Source organism: Cyprinodon tularosa, unplaced genomic scaffold, assembly GCF_016077235.1.
Source record: "Cyprinodon tularosa strain WSP-4 unplaced genomic scaffold, ASM1607723v1 ctg217, whole genome shotgun sequence".
Classification (NCBI taxonomy): Eukaryota; Metazoa; Chordata; class Actinopteri; order Cyprinodontiformes; family Cyprinodontidae; genus Cyprinodon; species Cyprinodon tularosa.
The window spans coordinates 136,056-154,192 of NW_024038809.1; the positions used below are offsets into that span (position 1 = coordinate 136,056).

Here is an 18,137-nt window from a genome sequence, read left to right on the forward strand (position 1 = left end):
GAGCAGAACATAAAGTTAACATGACTATAACAGCTGAATGCAGTGATTTCCATGTTGCTCAGCAAAATGCTTCACAACTTTATTTAGATCCAATACCTTTGTGCGTTTTGATTTGAGTTCAATCAAACTTGATAGTCTCTTTTCTGTCATAGTTAACCGCAAATATGTCTTTCAGAGGCTGAGACGTCAGGCCTAACTAACATCATAGATAGAGAAATAACGTTCTGCAACCTGATTTTTATCATCTGTAAATCAGCATTGCAGCTATGCTAGCAACATTGTGCTTTCATTATGATTTAATTTCTCGATAAATCAGTTTTTACCTGTTTCATCCCGTTTCTCCTCTCCCCATCACCCCTGGCTCCCTCGCTTTGCCCCATTCGGTTTTCAAAACTAATCAGTCTCAAGGCCCATTCATACCTCACGTTTGGCCTGCACATCCGTATTTCTGTCCGTACGTTCTATCCGTTGACTCCTTCATACCTCCGTCCGTTGAGGTGCGCAATAACCCGTATTTCCTCTAGGTGGCAGTGCTGGGCGCCAATGATTCGTCATTGATCAAAACATGGCGATGCCTTCTTTGTGATTTTGTTGACATTTTGTAGTAAAAACTCAATAGCGCCCCCACCGTTTCCGGTAGTATTGCTCCATATTGATCCGTTTCGTCCGTAAGCGTAAGCTCCCAATTTTCGTGTCAAAGTACGGACGAAATCGACGGTTAGAACGTATGAAACACTCCACACGTATCCATATCCGTCTTTTACGTGAGGTATGAATGGGCCTTCAGTCGCTCTCGCGTCATCTCGTGCTGCATTCACTGCAGTCCGACATTAGAAATTAGCGGTTGTAATTCTCAAATGATCCATAATTTATAAGCCTCGCCACCCCTACAGCTAACTGGGGTGGCAGCAGGGGTGGCAAGGCTGTCATTTAGGGTGGCAGTTGCCACCCTATGCCACCCCAGTAGATCCGCCTATGTTAATAATTCAGTCAAAAGCAATAAAAGCATCACATTTTGCAATTAAAAGAAATAAAACAATGTCAGGGAAACCTGCACAGCAGGTTTTGCTTTGTAAAATACAGATTTGACACTTTTTTTTAACTAAACCTGGGACATTATTCAGAGTATTCAAGTAAAAGTCACGTTTTTTAAATAAATTGAACTTCTCTGCAGTATGATTACTCACTTGCAAAACAATTTCCCTAAACATTGGAGTGAAGTAATCAGCATGTTTACAGGCTCTGAGGGAAGACTTGCTCTGCTTTGTAACAATGTTGCCTGAAAAGAGACTTTTAGATGGAGGTGATTTTGTGGAAACTGATTTTGGCATAGCAATGATGGTCTAAATTTCTGTTCTTTTCACCACTAAAATAAGTTCTTATCTATGCTGATGCATTGTTCACCAAAATATACAAGAACCATTTCATCAGGGCCATCTTCTGTCACGATCTGCCCTGATGGCTCAGCTTAAATTGTTCATTTCACTCACCTGCCTAATTCTGCCCTGATTTCTAATTATCACTCATCTCATCCACCTGCAGCTCCTGCTTTATATTCGGTTCAGCCCAAGCAATCGGGGCCAGATCATTATTTGTTTTCCTGTTTGGTAATTTCAGTTTTATTCTCTAGTTCATGTCCTGGTTCCTGGTGGCCAGTAGGTTGAGAGGTTTCGTGTTTGTCTCATCTTCTGATCCTGTCCTTGTCCTCCTCTGAGGAGCCAACAAGGTTTTGGCTCGGAACGTGAGGAAGGCCGGTTTTACGCCAATAAGCCTGGCTCCTAGGAGGAGACCAGTTTAAAGTCCTGCATAAATGCTGGAAAAATATCTCGTCTCTGCTTCCCTCTACCACTGAGCCTCCCTGTCGGATTCTGTGCGTGTCTGTGTGGGCACGCTTCTGCACCTGTCTGACTCTGGACTCTGAACCTGCCTGAAAGCTCTGTGGATTTCTGGAAGTCTGGATCCTGCTTAATTTTAATAAACATTTTCAATTTTTCTACTGGCTGTCTCACCTTGAATACTGAGTATCCTAAAAGCGCGTTCACGAGTCTGCGGAAACCGCGGCAGACCAAACCAGATGAAAGTGCGCATTCAGCTCGGCAAAGAACTCATGCTCTTCCTCAACACTGAAGTCCTCAGACATTTTTCTTTCGTTGTTTCTTTCTTTGCACAGGTAAACAGCACATTTCTTCTTCTACGCTTGCATTATCGGCAGAGCAGACGCTGAATGCGCACTTTCATCTGGTTTGGTCTGCCGGTTTCCGTAGACTCGTGAACTCGCTTTCAGGAAATCCTATACACTACTGTTTATGCTCTAAAAACATTCTAAATGACTTCGTTTCGAGTAAATTCTGGATGCTACCCACTCAGGACACTTGGAATACATTGGACGAGCAGTATGGAGGAATATTGACACGTTTTTTGTGGACTTTTATGGACCTTTCTGCCTTGGGCGCCATAGACCTCCATTATTTGAATGTCAGGAGACAGCAAGAAGCCTCCCAGATCTCCAGATGCATTTGAGATATCAAAAAAGTACTCCAGAGTGTTGTTCAGCATGGGGGTGAGTAGAAAATGAAGGCTAATCATGTTTTGGGTGTACTATTCCTTTAATGTATTTATAAAGGAAAAGAAAACAACATAGTGGTTATGTTACAATGTTACTTTCTGTCAGTAAATCTCTGAAATTATTACACACTGCAGCTTTGACATCATTTCCTTCACTGCTTTATGAACTCCAAATTATGTTGATGAATGAAAATACATTACATTAATGCTAAATCTGTATTATTATTATTTTTACTTGAAAGCGGCAGGAGTGGCAAAAAAAATGGCCGTCTGAATGTATCACTGTATCAGTCACTAGGTGCCTAATACTATTTTTTCTGTTGTAAATATGCCCTGTGTTTCAGCCCCTTTTGTTGTTTTTACTTTTTCTGCATTTTCTAATTGGCTCATTCCTTGACTGTGACTCCTATCAGATTTATCAGCTCTGGAAATGGGGGAATTTGAGCCCAGCTCTGGTGTCTGGCTGTGACGGTCCCTCTGAGGCCGGACGATTTTTAGCGTTGGAGCAGTTTGTTGGAGACTATTCCTCATTCTGGATTAAAAAGCCAGCTATTACTGAGGCTTACTGAGTTAAGCTGAAGCCCGTCTCGCCAGCTGAAAGAAAGAAAAAGCACAAAGACAGGAATTCTACTCAGAATGTTATAAATGTATGGCTTTTTGTACAGCTTCCCGAGTTTCTAAACTAACAAATTCCTATCCATTCCCTTTTAACCATGCCATGCATACAAGTCACAATGTTCTGTTTAGATCCTATTTGTCTCTGTCTGTCTAAAAAGATCTTCCAGACCTCTTCAGTTTTGCAAATGCATGAGAGACTGGTGGTTAATACCAGGATCAGACAGCTAAACAATGCAGACCTCGTCATGCTCAAACAGAGAATATGACAACAGAAGCACCAAATGCTACGTCCCATTCAGGGAAAAGACGAGCTTAAGAACAAACAGGAATTAGTGCGCTCTATTTTCAACCCACAGATGGAGCACAGTTTGTTTTCCTATAAAACTAAACAGCCAATACACACGGCCACAGCTGCCGTTGTTTCTTTCAAGCCTTGGGGCATCAGTGCACCTTTCCCTCTGCTCTCCATCAGGTTTTAAAGCTACAGTGTGTAATAATTACAGGCATATAAATTCAGAAATTTAATATATTATACATAACTATGTTATTTATCATCACCTATGAGCTCAGCCTTTTAACCATAACATTTGCGTTGCCTTAGAATTCGTTATTTATAATTACATAGGAGCGGGTCTCGCAGCCATGGAGGCTGACATCTTTGCGCTACGGCAGCGCAGAGGCAACAAACTAGCGATTGCGAGATCTCCCATGACGCTCGAAAATAACTACGGCAAGTTGAGAGAGATGAACTGAGACGGTACTGAACAGTAGATGGCAGTATTATGCCTGAGAAGCGTTTAGTCTGCCTGAAACCAAAGAAGAAGAAGAAGCAGGTATACTGCGCCTCAGTAACAAGAAAGGTGAACAAGGCGGCAGGCGTGAGTGACTTTGCAAACTGTTTGGCACTGTGTGGCCAAACATCAGACGAATGGAGGATCATGCCTACTCTGTATCACAACGAAAAGCGGCGGACAACGAACCCCCGTCATCTAAGAAGCGGAAACACGACGAGAATAAACGCAAGAGTGACAAGAAACGACAAAAAACACGGATTAACATTGGCACGGCATTTCCACGATGGAAGTCACTGATGGAGGAAAAAGGTTTTCAAAGTGACGCTCAAGTTGCCAGTTTTCTCTTGGACAGGTAATTAATCCTATACACACAATTGTCTAATATCACTGCAGTTTTTGGAGTACAGGATGCTCAGACCTGTCTAAAACAATAACATGCTGCGTGATGATGCTGTTACTCTCCAGTATACTTATTCAGCAACGTCCCTGACGTTTCACAGGTAATGATTCAGTAATTTTCTGTAAAATAATTTTCTGGATATATACCTTACTTCTCTCCGGCTCCTTTGGAGATCTTCAAGCCTTTCCTCCTCTGCTCTCACCCCGCTGGCTCCCCTCTCTCGCCTGGCCCCAGCTGCACGCTCACCCCGGCCTCTCTGCCCTCTTCCTTGCCTTGTAACCCCCGTGCCACAAACAAGACTTGGACTCTGTAAACGGGGAATATATATTCTTCCAGCGAACACAATCTCGCTGTTAAACTAATGACTACAATTACTTCGTCTGTTTATATCACCATGCAAAGCAGCTCACCAAAACGTCACAACGACGTAGAAAAAATAACGGGTATATTTATTATCTTAAGTCTACATGAAATCTATACCCTACACAGACTAATGAAATACTATCTGTAAAATTATCTATGTAAACAAACCTCATCACTTGAGAAGGTAGGTGATGCGGACGTCGTGGAAGACATTTTGTCCCGTAACGCTCGCCGTACTGTTGGGGGGGAGAAGCGGTGGGGGGGAGACGTTCATGTTGCTGCAGTCTGCAGTCTGACCGCTAGATGTCGCTGAAAATTACACACTGTAGCTTTAACTTAAGAGTGATAATAATTGCTTGGCTGATTGCAGATCGACTGCAAATAAGGAGGCCTCTGTTTCAAAAGTTTACTTTAAAGCCTTAAATGGCCAAGCTCCATCTGATATCAGAGATCTGATTGTTCCTTATGTTCCTAACAGAGCACTTCGCTCTCAATCTGCAGGTTTACTAGTGGTTCCTAGAATTTCTAAAAGTAGAATGGGAGGCAGATCTTTTAGTTCTCAGGCTCCTCTCCTGTGGAACCAACTACCAGTTTTAGTCCGTGAGGCAGACACCCTGTCTACTTTTAAGGCTAGGCTTAAAACTTTCCTTTTTGATAAAGCTTCTAGTTAGATTGTTAGTTCAATCTCTAACTTTCTGCTCTCTCTGCTTTTTCTCATAGTAGCTTCATCTGGTCTGTGCGCAACTTTTAATGCCACAAGCCAACAAGCTAACAAGAGCATTCAGTCTTCTTCGTCCCTGATCGAGGAATGATGTAGAGCTCCCCCCATCCAGTACCTATCTCCGGCAGTCTATGGGCGAGAGGCGGGATATCCCCTAGACAGGTCGCCACTCTGTCGCAGGGCAACACTATAGTAAACACAACCTTGATCACACACATTCACACCTCAGGACAATTTAGAAAAGCCAATTAACCTAAAAGTCATGTTTTTGGACTGTGAAAAGAAGCATATACATTTCCATTTTACTTTTCTAGTTAGTGGGTGTGGCTTAAAGGTGCTCTCTATTGTCTGTTTACTTTAGTCTTCGGTCAACTCCGCACAAATCAATAAAATATGGCCTCTTTTTCAGTATTTCACCACATTTAAATATTCATATAATATAAACAGTATTATAAGGAAGCCAAGGTGGTGTTTTTCCTTTGCCTTCTTGAGATACACTGAAAAAAGTAATGCTGTCATGAATTTATCAAGTGCTCGGACCCACATGCAGACTGTGGTGCAGCTGAATCCGTTGCTCTGTGTGAAACTCAAATGACCCCTTGGAGGAAAGTGGATCCAAACCTCCAGTTTGAATCCCCAGCTCAGTTTGAGGCTCAGTTGATCCTTCCAGGGAGAGAAGGTCCGAAACGTCCAGTTTGCAGGATTACTTCCTGAGAAGCAAAGACAAAAATAGCAAGATTGAAACTCAGGTTGACAAAAACTCAGTTTAAATCAGCAAAACTCAGCTTGGCTAGAGTACCCGAAACTGGCAAACACTCTGGTGTCGAGGTAGTGGCAGTCAGCAGCCTAAGAGCAGGTGTGTGAGGAGGTGAATCGGGATCAGGCGCCACCTGGTGGAGGAAGGAAGACAAACACACAAAACACAAACAACACAGACAGGAGTCCTGACAAATGCAACAGCTTTTGGCATTTACTTAATGATACTTAGTTACTTTAACACAATTGTTCCATGTTAGCAGGGTAGGACATAAAACAATTATGTTAAATTAACTAAATATGATTAAGTAAATGCCAAAAATAGTTGCATGACATTCTTGTGATCACGAGGAAACAGTTACTGATAACGAACTGATTAACCTGTATTAGTAATGAACGAGGCTGGCCATCAGCCCTGGATTACCAGTCCATCCATGCCTGTGGGGCCCGTAGTTGCGCAGTCGCGGTACCGCCTGTGTGCAAATAATCCGTTTTTTTGTTTCCTTTTTCTTTTCACTAATTGTCAGGTGGTGGTGGATGATTGGATTGCATGGAATACAGTAGAAACACATCTGACTGTTTTTTATTGAAAATCTTTGATCTGGACTCATTTTGGGGGTTAATGCATCTTATAGCTGTTGCAGGCGTAACACTTGGGCTGTTCAGAAAACACCCGGAGGCATAGGGCTGATTGCTTATGAATCAGAAGTGGAAGCAAACCAACAACGTCGTCTCGTTACCTAAAAGTTAAAAACAGGATTATTTACAGAATTACACACAGGCAGACATGACTCATAAATGTTCTCCAGCTGTTGTGGTGTAATCATTTTTTAACAAACACCAATCATCGCGTTAGGACTAGAAAATGTCTTTGTTATCTTTAGATAATGAGAAAATTAACTTGTTTTCTCGAGAAAACTACTGTGAAAAACAGGACCGCTCTGGGCTTCAGTAGTATTATATAACATAATATTCATAATATTAAATCTTACCTATACAATATTATATACATGTGGGTAAATCTTCTAGTTCAGTTGGAACTGCCTGTTATTTATTCCAACTTAGCTTTTCTTATAAAAAGATATTTCAGAGACATAAAGGTTAGAGGTTAAGCTGGAAATGTCCTCCTAAGTGCAGATAGCAGATGAGCGTAGGGCTGTCGTCTACCGTGTGTGTTGTCAGGGCGTGTGTGTTCCTGACCTCGTGGACATTGTCTTCCTGGTAGATCTGGTCCTTCCAGCAGGCCTGTGTGGAAGCAGCAGCTTATCAGCTCCAGCCAGAGTCGCCCTCACTCACAACCACCTCCATCGCCCCAGAGGAAAATAAATTGCACCCATGCAGTTAATAAGAATAAAAAAATACATTGTGACAAAGTCACACAGCCATTACAAATTCCACATAAGAAGGGACTGGTTGAAGGAGTGTGTGTGGTGTGTGCTGTTTGCAGGAACTTGTTGATGTACTGAGTCGTCTCTGGGTATCAAGCAGTAGATTAAAATGCTTCTATGATGAACAGCTGAGGTACTTCTTGCCCTCCGCCACAAAGCCAAACAAACATTATTTCTGTTTGCATTACAATGCCAGCGTCATGGTTTGTATATTGAATTCCTGACAGTTCTGTCTGTGTCTGTGGAAGGTAATAACAGAGTAAATGATCTTTTGCTTCATTCTGCTCCTGGAAGGGAAAATCGATCTGTTGTACTCGAAAATTGTATGGAAAAATCATATCCTCAAGCGCTCGAACACAGCTATTTTACATTGATGTTAAAGCAGGTGAGACAGGGCAGGGTATCTGCGACATGGTGAGTTAGCTTCTGCAAAGCATTGTGATATATTCTCTGTAAAAAGAGAAAAGGTGGAGTTAAGGAGGCTTTTCAAATATTTGGTACTAAAGAAAAAAGCTGGGGTTCAACAACAGTGACTACTATGACTACATCTGTTAGAATCTGCTTTTCTGTTGCTAAATTCCTGTTAAATACCTCACCCAGTCTGCACCCTGACCTGATGGACAAAGACATTATTCCCTAATATTCAATTAAAATAAGAAGAGATGAAAATGAAAGTTCTTTAAATCTGAAATGATTCCATCCTGTTCAATAAATGATCAGTGTTTTTAATTCAGAGTAATTTTCATGTGAATGTGCTTTACTGGAGGCATCCATGTTTGTCAAAGAACACTACTGCCACCTACTGGTTAGTGACGTCACGGTGCGGTATCGGCTGTTGATCAAGTCCCAGTGCTGTATCTGGTGTTTGTCACAACGCGCTATTATCCAAGTCATCTTGAAAACATTCTTCTTCCAAATGTTGGCTACATATTACGGGTTTTTTCTCTGGCCAGAAGTTCGATGGCAAATCCTCCCTCTTCAAGTTGGCGATCCAACGACCAACCCGTCCGTGGAGGATCAGGAATCAGAAAGGTGGAATAACTCTTTTTTTCACTTTTACCCGATGTATTCCAGCATCCAGCTGCCATGCACGTGGGCATTGTCAGTTTCACTATAGCTCTGGTGAATTTCAATGGTGAAGTCCTCTGGAAATCTTCAATAATTGTTGTTGATTGCAGATGTGTCTAGTAGTTCCCATTGATTTAGCTTGTAAACCTGGTTGTTCTTTTCTTGGGTGGCTGATCTTTAGAAAACTAATTTTCTATTTTTGTGGACCTCCAATGGGTTTGTGAGACTTGGCTGCCATTTGACTGGGAAGGCCCATTTACAATGGCTGCCAATATACATGTGCAGCTTGATTTGCTCCTCTTCTAGTGACTGTGATTGGCTAAAAATGCGAGCTGAAAGAACCGTACTGAATGTTCCTCCCTCCCAGATCAAAATGTGTAGTTCAAGTTGAATTCTACACTGTATCAATGTGTCTCATGCCAGAGGTTAATAATTATGCATGTTGGAGGCTAATTGTCACATATCTGTGGTTTCTGGGCCAATGGTCTGTTGGTGCATGGCTGATATTACTAATACCAGGTCCTATGCATTCACAGAATGTAATAGGTATGCTATGTTAGTATGACTCAAATTCAAGACCTGACACAGTGGATTCAAACTCAAAGTTCCTTTAACACAGGGGCGCCACCAGGGGGTGGCCAGGGGTGGCCACGGCCACCCCTGGCCACCCCTGGCCACCCCACTCACCAGTGTAAATGGTAGTAGTGTCAGTTTAGCGGTTTATCCCATTATGCAGAGCTAGCAACACTGCCGCTCTTCTTGACCTTCTCACGCACCGTAGCTCACCAGCCGCTCCCCTCCCCCTCCCGCCACCACTCCGTCCCATCGAGCAGCAGTTGCGTTCTCCGACAGCTACAGTTTAGCGCGTGCCCGCCTTCAACAGTGATTAAAATAAGTCATAGAGAAAGCGAACAAGACTAACGGTAAGTAAATAAGTCAAATCGTTCGTTTGTAAAAGAAGAGGGGCATAAATGAACTGTATCAGCTCCTGTTACAGCGACTTTGAGTGTCTTTTTGACAGAGTTACGTAGCTAACGTTGTTTGTGCTTATGTATGGTTTGTCAATTTCCAGACAATGAAGAGAAAGTCCAGAGATATATCTTCTTATTTTAAGAAGAAAATAACAGTGGAAACAGATAAAGAGATGACAGGGGATCAACAGAGAGCGAGTGAGAAGGAGGAGAAAGAGGAGGTGGATGGAGGGAAGCAACAGATAGAGCAGCATGACGAGGAAACAGAGTCAGAGATAGTAGACAGTGATGAGGAAAAGCATCAGACAGCAGAGCAGGAACAGCCAGCACCACTGATCAGTGAAACATGGTAGGATTCAGCAAAAGCAGGTGTTCCTGGACCAACAGGTGAAGTTATGACCATGTGGCCATAAAAATGAAATAAATGAAATTAGTGAATTGTCTAGAAAACAATATCCTCGAAAGAAATGTATGTTTTGTTTGTGTTTCCATTAAATCACAAATCAATAAGGACTCACTTAAAGTTTTTTTTTATTAATTTTGATTAATAAAAAAAAAATGTTTATGGGTTAGTTTTCATTTTTCTGAATCAAAATGCCTGTAGGCAATTAATACAGCTATAATTATTCATTACGGTGGAGATTCTGGTATTATTATCATTTATTATTAGTGTCATCATTTTGATTTCAGAATAACGAACTTTTGCTCCTGTTTCATTGCAGATATCTCCCAGTCAAGAGCAGAACAGCCCAAGCAGCCACAACTAAACATCTTCCCTAGAACCTGTCATGGGGACAGGAAAAGATGTTTTTCTAAAGAGTGGTACAGCAGATATAAATGGCTCGAATATTCTCAGAGTAAAGACTCTGTATATTTATATAATACATATATATAATATATATTTTTATATATTAAGAATAAGTTAACATATAAGTGTTTCTTGTAATCTTTTTTTTTGTATCCTTGTAATCATTATATGACCGTTGTTCCCTGTTGGGAAATTCCTGTTACATAAATAAAGATATAATTTCTTATTTTTATCTGCCAGTATCTGCTTTTCCCCAGTATAATTTATTTTTCAATAAATGAATAAAATTACACCTTATTCCTAATGTGATTAGATAATACAAAGCAATTATTGTTCAACTCAAAATTTTAACTGTACTGTTATTGGTCTATATCAGGGGCCGCAACCTTTACAGTCTAAAGAGCCATTTTGCCTTCAGTCCACTTGAATTAAACTTGTTCAGAGCCCCAAATGTTGCCTGGCCTTTTGAAAAAGGACAAGTTATATTTTAGATAAAGATCTACTGTAGGAAATATGTTGTCATTGTTAAAGAAACGCCCTTTTATGTCTATTTTGAGGTTTAAAAAAAGATGATGGATGGGATGCTGACATTTGTGGATAAGGATGTAAAATAAATCATAGTTTCCAACATAATGGAAAAATATGGATTTAAAATTAAATATTTCTGGCACTTTCACCATCATTCTGTTGTGAAAATTAATAGCAATTATTCCAAGAAAAAAAAAACTGCTAAAACCTGTATTTATTATCATTATTACATTTAATTACCACAATAAAAATATGTGTAGCCAAAGTTATTAAGAGCCACTGTGGAAGGTCCAAAGAGCCACTTGCCACAGGTTGCAGACCCCTGGTCTATATCTATGCACATTAGATCATTAGTAACATTAAAAATCACACAATAACCCAAAATATATCGATAGGTGTTTATTTAAGTCTTAAAATCCTGAAAATATGGCCATTAGCTTCAGTGTGCCACCCCAAGAATTTAAGTGGCCCCATCTGGCCACCCCTATGAAAAATTTCTGGAGGCGCCACTGCTTTAACACAGTCCTGGGTTGAACACCAAAAGTCCAGCAGAAACGGAGGTATCAAAAAGGGAGGTAAAGAGGTCCACATTTAAGCTGGGGTCAAAAACACTAGAAAGCTAAAGTTTTACAGGCTGGAACGCTAAGCTCTAAGAAGACGAACTGGCAAAGGGAAGCTGCAAAGGTGAGAACTAAATATTCTAACAAACAAAAGAGGAGAACATACACCAGGTGAATGGCATTACGCTAGAAGATCCTGATTGCAGGAAGGAACTCAGGAAGTGAAGCTGCCTAAAACGAGAGAGGAAATGAGTACAAAATAAAACAGGAAGTGAAAGAAAAGGTAATATAAGTAACATTTATCTAATCAGGATGGCCCCTGATAATATGCATTTAAGACAATAGTCTCCCCATTACCTATTTCATTAGATCTTGGTCTCCTTAAATGATGTAATAAGTCTGTGATATTGAATAGAGTATTAATGAAAAATATGAGGCTGGTGTTCAGGATAAAATTATAAAAGTGAGACTGGGAAAAAGAACCATAAAGCGGAGAGATTAGGTTCCACTGAATGATTTAAAAGAGGCTTTAAAGGAATAGTACACCCAAAACATGATTAGCCTTCATTTTCTACTCACCCCCATGCTGAACAACACTCTGGAGTACTTTTTTGATATCTCAAATGCATCTGGAGATCTGGGAGGCTTCTTGCTGTCTGCTGACATTCAAATAATGGAGGTCTATGGCGCCCGAGACAGAAAGGTCCACAAAAGTCCACAAAAACGTGTCAATATTCCTCCATACTGCTCGTCCAATGTAATCCAAGTGTCCTGAGTGGGTAGCATCCAGAATTTACTCGAAACGAAGTCATTTAGAATGTTTTTAGAGCATAAACAGTAGTGTATAGGATTTCCTGAAAGCGCCCCCATGCGCGCTCACGATTCTACGGAAGCCGGCAGACCAAACCGGAAGAAAGTGCGCATTCAGCGTCTGCTCTGCCGATAATGCAAGCGTAGAAGAAGAAATGTGCTGTTTACCTGTGCAAAGAAAGAAACAACGAAAGAAAAATGTCTGAGGACTTCAGTGTTGAGGAAGAGCATGAGTTCTTTGCCGAGCTGAATGCGCTGGTTTGGTCTGCCGGCTTCCGTAGAATCGTGAGCGCGCATGGGGGCGCTATTAGGAAATACTATACACTACTGTTTATGCTCTAAAAACATTCTAAATGACTTCGTTTCGAGTAAATTCTGGATGCTACCCACTCAGGACACTTGGAATACATTGGAAGAGCAGTATGGAGGAATATTGACACGTTTTTGTGGACTTTTGTGGACCTTTCTGCCTCGGGCGCCATAGACCTCCATTATTTGAATGTCAGCAGACAGCAAGAAGCCTCCCAGATCTCCAGATGCATTTGAGATATCAAAAAAGTACTCCAGAGTGTTGTTCAGCATGGGGGTGAGTAGAAAATGAAGGCTAATCATGTTTTGGGTGTACTATTCCTTTAAATCTCTACAGAGTGGCTAAAATAAAAACAACTTTTGTCCTTTTTTAGTTAAACTTCTTTTAAGACATTTCCATTAAAGATTATTCAGAGAACATTCAAAATGCAAAACAAATCTTATTTCATGTCACCATAGTTTGGTACCTCATCTTCATTTCTTAACTTTCGTAATAATGTGCCTTTTTTTTTGTCCTAAATCCATTTTGGCAAAAGGTTGAGGCCTCTGCTGTACCTCAGCTTTGTCTTCACCGCCATCCCACTGTGGAACTAAAGCTTTTGTTTTTCCATGTCAGATCCTGGGCTTCAGTCTGTGGGATTAGCACAGATAATTCAGACTCTTGGCAGGGGATAACTTTGCTTTCCTCATCTCGTAGCATCTGCAGCGATGTACTGCTTTTTCTGTGGCAGTGGGCCCACTGTGAAAAGCCAGACTGTAAAGGCTTCCTAGCAACTATCTCTGCCACCAGTGAAATGACTGCTATGAGCAAGATGTAGAAAACGGCTCTGAACGTGTAACAACACAGAGATACCGCTCACGTTTTTCTTTGAAGACGCAAAACTTAATTAACTGAATAATTAAAACAATTTTAATCCTATTATAGGTTTGTGTGGCGTTGCAGTGGTTTGGACTATTACCTCAGTGCAACACCATGGCTGGTTTAAATGTTAGCTTGGGTCTGAGGTTAGTTACACCTGGGGAAACTATCCATTGCTCATTCTTTGTCCCGGGTCTCTGCCTGCTGCTATAAACCCTATTAATGAACAGGAGCCTCCTAGTCAGTGGTGCTGACTAGGAGGCTTTACTTTAAACCAATTTTCAATAGTTTCCAGAACAAATATGTAATTTTCTTTTATTTACAAGATGCTTTCACCACCCTGAACTCATGTAATATAGATCTAAGACTCAATATCTGTTTAAAAACAGGTTTTTTGTTGCCTAATGACACCCAGTCATCTTTAAACTGATATCTGGTAAAGAATATGAATTAATGACAAGTAAAACAAAATTTTGCTTTGTGTTTCTGCCTTAGGGCGCAAAAATGTTTACCCATAGACTCTCGTTGAAAGTTGTACATGTGCAATAGACCTTTTTCACGACAACCGGAAGCTGCGTCGGAAAGGGCTGGAGCACTTCCTGTTTTACTCTGAAAAATGTCTCTCCTCCGGTGCTTTTCGTCATCCTTACTTAGTTTGCCAACACTTTCTTTCGCGGATGCGGAGGAAATCGCTGCGGCGAATTCCCCCACCAACAAATCTGTGAAAGGATAAAAGTTCTTCCACGAAGAATATATCCACAGCTATCAAGGTAAGAAAAGACGTAGCTTAGCGAGCTAACCGCTAGCTGCAAGATATGAGCTACACAAACATCGTAATGAAGCCTAACTTAGTATCTAAATTATGTGGAATATTGGAGACGGACATAGTTTAAACTTTTCAGTTATATTTTGACATTCTGAAATTTGTTTGCCACTACAGTTTGTGAAAAACAGCATGCTAGAATGTTATGTTAGTTCTGAGATTCTAGATGATGCTTGATGTTGAAACTATGCTTTACTTCTGCATGCCTGTAGTGTCAAATATTGTCGAGGGACAGGTAGTTGTCAGAGCTAGATGCTTCAGATCCATGAAGAAAAATGAGGAACCGCACAAGCTGCAGGTTTGAAACAGTCAGAAAGCCGGTTGGCTCTTGTTCGTTGGTTCGGGTTCCTGTTCATGTTTGACGGCTGAAGAACTTTCACGTACGACTTCTGGACTACTTAGAGCTTATTCTAACATTTTCCTGTTCAGTTGTTACTATTTGTTTTATGTTTCTGTTGCGGTTGCAACATAATCTGTGGGAATGCATGATAGGACAGATATGGCTGTTTTCTTGCCCCACATGAACAACCAGGTACAGAACAAAAACAACTGCGCCGAGACTGAGTCATTTTCTTAGACTTTTATGCTAACGCTATAGCCACCGGAAGTTGTCAAACCCCACATCCGCTTTAAAACCCGGAAGTGCGAAAAAGGTCTATAGCTCCTCTGCATTACACCTGAGGTGACAGGAAGTGTATTTGCTCGCCACCTCTCGCCACAGTGCAGACATTTTAATGTGATTGACAGGTCGAGTCGCAGCAGTAGTAGACGCATTGGAGAGAGAGAGAGAGAAATGGAGCAAGAGCAGCAAGGCTAACGCCGTATTCTGCTTCCCTTGCCTCCTGTTCAAACGTGCTTTACCCAGCCTGGATAAAGACAGCTAGGACGGATTTAAAGCACTTTTTAGAAAAGGTAAAGAAGAAAGAACAATCTGGGATTGACGTGGAAAATAATAGAATATATTCTACTTTTAGTTGCTCTTAAATAAACACATTCTCAAAAAATAAATCGTTTTTATATATTAGAAAAATATAAAGGTGACTAATAGCTTCTCCATTATTAAACTGGGACATTATTATTTTAGGTATATTGAACCATGAAAACACAGATTTACCTTCAAAAAGCCTCAGAAGGGCAAGATTAATGCACAAAAAGTAAACCTGGACATGAAATTATGTTTTGTTTTTATCGAGTTTTTTTTTATAATGTTTTCTTTTGTTGGCATTTTTTATAAATAATGATAACAGTATACGTTTGACTACTATACTATACTATTTTGTCTTATACCACCAGCCGCCACTGCTTCCTGGAGTTTGCCTCCATCTGTCATGATTTTATCTAGAGCTCTGATCCACATGCAGGAAACCAAAACAGAGACCAGGGAAAAGTTTAACAGGTTTATTTAGAAGGGTGAGATGAGTCCAGTGCTGCTCTGAACACCGTTCAACCAGAAATGGAAAGTGAGGGGAAGACACTGCGGTTAGTTCAGGCTCAGTGGGAAATTTGATTCTTGAACATGAAGAGGAGAAATAGGTTGCTGACTCACGTTTCCAGAAAATTGTGTCTTTATTTGAATCCAGTCGGTGTGGGATGCTCCTGTGCTTGTCTTGTTCGATGGAGGGCGGACAGGGTTTACCCAGATTGTGTTTGTTCCTTGGTGAACGGAGGAGCTGACTGCCACTTAGATTTCCTGCCGTACTTGAACGGGTTATTGTGGAGATGAATCCCCTGCTCAGAGAGAATCCCCAAACGATCCTTGGGGAAATAGGTTGATCCAAACCACAAACTTGAATCCTCAACTCAGTTTGGTTCTCAGAAGATCCTTCCAAGGGAGAGAAGGTCCAAGAAAACCAGTTTGCAGGATCACTTTCTGCCAAGAGGCAAAGACAAAACAGTGAGTTTAAAACTGAGGTAGACAAAGGCCCCGTCCACACTAAGTCAAACCCTGGCCTAAACGCACAAATTTTTCACCAAACCAGCCTCCCATCCATACGAAGCCGGCGTTTCGGGGTCTGTAAACGATCTTTTTTTTATTCAGCCTTCAGAGTGGGAAGATTTTGAAACGCCGTTTTCGCGTTTCCATCTTTAAGCTCTAACCGCATATTTTTTTTTACAAGCATGCGTCATAGCGTCGCCTCTAAACACGCATGCGCGACACAGTATCACAACAACAATGGCGCCGTACTGTGTTGAATGGTTGCTGCTCATGCTACTCACCCTGCTGTCGGGCTTACAACAGAATCTTCTTCTTCTGGAATATCTCCAGGAAGAACAGAGCAATATCAACCACATAGTTCAGCACCTGAATTTGACTGAACCACCAAAATGGACCCGCAGGGCCACCATGTATAAATATTAGTGCGCATGCCCAACATTTCGTCGCTTATTTTTGCTTTGGCACCACAGCGCCACTTACAGGCCTGGCATACATTTTGCAGCGTTTTCATGCATTCGTGTGGACGATCACATTTATTTTACGTCTCCGTCTTTACGGCAAACGTTTTTCAGCGTTTCGTGTTTGTTTTGACTTCGTGTGGACGGGGCCAAAAACTCAGCTGACTAGAGTACCCAAAACTGGCAAACACTCTGGCGTCGAGGTAGTGACAGTCAGCAGCTTTAGAGCACTCCGCTAACGAGGTAACCCTCAGCAGGTGTGTGAGGAGGCCAACTAGAACCAGGTGCCTCCTGGTGGAGGAAGGAAGACAAACACAAACACAACCCACACAGACTGGAATCCTAACACCATCAACACTTCTCTTCTGCTGGGACACAGGAATCTCTCCACTGTTGGACAGTAAAATAAATTTCTGTTTATATTTTTTGGAAGCAAAGATACTCGACCCACGTAACCTGGAGTTTGACACATATGTTATGGTTACAGCCACTCTTCATCCAATCAGGCCAATCTGGAGGCATACCAAAAGAATTGTAACTTAGCACCAATACGATCCTCTTCAAAGTACTGAGACAGAAGTGGCTGAAAATTAATCCCCCCCCCCGCAACTTTTACATTTTTATTGTCAGGGTTCTGTGTTCCGTTCGCTGCTGATTCTCTTCCACAGGTGGCTGTAGTTGACAGGTGGGCGTGACCTCGCACCTGCGGCTCGTTGGGGCTACTCTGGCTGGAGCTTAAGAGGAGCTTTCAGTCAGCTGAAGGACGCCAGAGTGTTAGGCCGTTGTGGTAAGCCTAGGCCACTGTCCTGTCGACAATTCTTCATTCCTGTGAGTTAAACGTTTCTGATTCCTAGTTCTAACTCTATTCTCCTGTCTCTCTCAGTCCTCTGGATTTCTTACCCGTTGTGTCTCTGTGCGCTGAGGACTGGTTCCTGAATCCCTGCTGCTCAGATTCTGCTCTGGCGTTCCCCTCAAGCCCCCTTAGTGCCGGAAAAGAGAACTCCCTTTCCTGGATTGACTCTGGTTCCTTAGCTGCTCCTCGAACCTGTCTCCGCCGTGGTGCTGCTTTGGCTCCCGCCTATGTTCCGTCCGCTAGCTCACCTGTCGCTCAATTCAATTTCAATTCAGTTTATTTATATAGCGCCAATTCACAACACGTCATCTCATGGCTCAGCCATCTCCTCCCATCAGAAAGCAGTGAGTCACAGAATCCAATCTTACTCACCGTCCCCTGATAGGTTATCCTTACCTGGCAGTAAGCGAAGCGGCATTAGCGCAGATCTCCTTAACTCGACTAGTGTTAATCAGTTTCCTCTTTCCTCTCGCAGTGCTCCTTACTCTGACGTTCCGAACCTCGCCTGCTGCTCACCCAGTGAGCTATTCATACCTGTGTATAGTCTAA

General features: G+C 41.7%; 1 long non-coding RNA gene across 1 annotated transcript; it reads left to right on the forward strand.

Annotated features, from left to right (window-relative positions):
• The first annotated feature begins 9,509 nt into the window (after positions 1-9,509).
• On the forward strand, positions 9,510-10,678 carry LOC119784040. Its single transcript, XR_005280888.1, has 2 exons — positions 9,510-9,596; positions 10,367-10,678. It is a non-coding gene; the product is annotated as an uncharacterized LOC119784040 (long non-coding RNA).
• Positions 10,679-18,137: the final 7,459 nt, after the last annotated feature.